Source organism: Brassica oleracea, chromosome C9 (assembly GCF_000695525.1).
Source record: "Brassica oleracea var. oleracea cultivar TO1000 chromosome C9, BOL, whole genome shotgun sequence".
NCBI lineage: Eukaryota > Viridiplantae > Streptophyta > Magnoliopsida > Brassicales > Brassicaceae > Brassica > Brassica oleracea.
In genome coordinates, this window is record NC_027756.1 from 46057265 (window position 1) to 46058741 (window position 1477).

The 1477-nt window shown below is 28.5% G+C and overlaps 1 protein-coding gene across 1 annotated transcript in view; it reads right to left on the minus strand.

Annotated features, from left to right (window-relative positions):
• Positions 1-1477, minus strand: part of LOC106315170 — a 5434-nt gene that overhangs the window by 1973 nt on the left and 1984 nt on the right. The gene's annotated exons all lie outside the window — the stretch shown is intronic.

Below are 1477 nucleotides of genomic sequence, written 5' to 3' on the forward strand. Positions count from 1 at the left end.
GGAGCTGGAGCGGGAATATATGCGGGAACCGAGTTTTGTTCATGAGACGATCCCGATGCATGGGAACTGCTCACCGAACTTCGTCGAAGACGGGCTGCGGAGCGGGGATCATCCTCGGACCTTAAAAAAAATTAATACATCAAAAATCTTTTCAAATCATTTCTATTTTTAATGTTTTCATTTATATATTTACAAAAGGTTTTATAAACGTTTTAAAAAAAACTATTAAACCTTTTATTATACATAGTTTATTACTGGAAACTTATAAAAAATAATAAAAATTTTAATTATTTTTATTATACGTGATTTATATATATATATATGTATACACAATTATAAAAAATTTATAAATGTAGAAAAATGTTGTTAAATATTTTTAAAAAATTTTAAAAACGTTTTATTATACGTAGTTTATTACTGGAAACTTATAAAAAATTATAAAAATTTTATTATACATGATTTATATATATATATATATATATGTATACAAAATTATAAAAAATTTATAAATATAGAAAAATGTTGTTAAATATTTTTAAAAAAATTTAAAAACGTTTTATTATACATATTTTATTACTGGAAACTTGAAAAACGTTTTCAATCAAACAACCTAAAACAACAATCCAAACAACAATCCTAACTTATATATCATAAACTATCCATTCAATCCTAACATTTTCAATCAAACAATCTAAAATCCGAGATCTAATTTCCAAAACTCTAAACAATTGAGATAAAACAAGGTTTGGGATGATTCTTACATGATTTAGGGTTTGGGGAAGAGATATGAGGGTGAGAAGAGGATTCGCCGGTGATGGGAGGTCGATAAGGGCCGGAATCGCCGTGAGAGAGAGAAATCGCCGTGAGAGAGAGGATGTTTGAGAGATAGAGAGGCAAAAATAACGAAGAAGGAATAAGAAGGGTTATTATAACTAAAGTTTCCGACGGACACGGGTTCGTCAGTATTCCGTCGGTATAATTAAAAATATACCAATTGGCGATTCGCAAAAATTTTCACGCTGTTTGGTTCTCCTGGGCAAATTGGAATTCCGACGGAATGTGTCCGTCAGTATTTTCCGACGGAATACTGACGACTTTTTCTGACGGAATTCCGACGACTTAGTGTTTAGGGTGTTGATTATAAGTTTCTAAATGCAAAATCCAAATATTTGATAATATATATAGTATTTGCAGAAGATTTAACAATAAAAATGTTTTTATAACACGATTTTACACAACAACATTTTTTGTAGTGTAAGATTATATGAATATGATTGTATAAGTATATGAGTGTTAAAAATGAGATGTTATGAAAACAATGATATGCTTACATAAATATTTTAATGAGTTGTTATATTTGAACGGTTGCGATCTAATACTATACTAAACACTTATTATGTGTTATTTTCATAGTTTTGGCATCTAAATTTATAGATTTTTATGATTGAAACTTTATAGAAAAACATGTCGTCGGTAT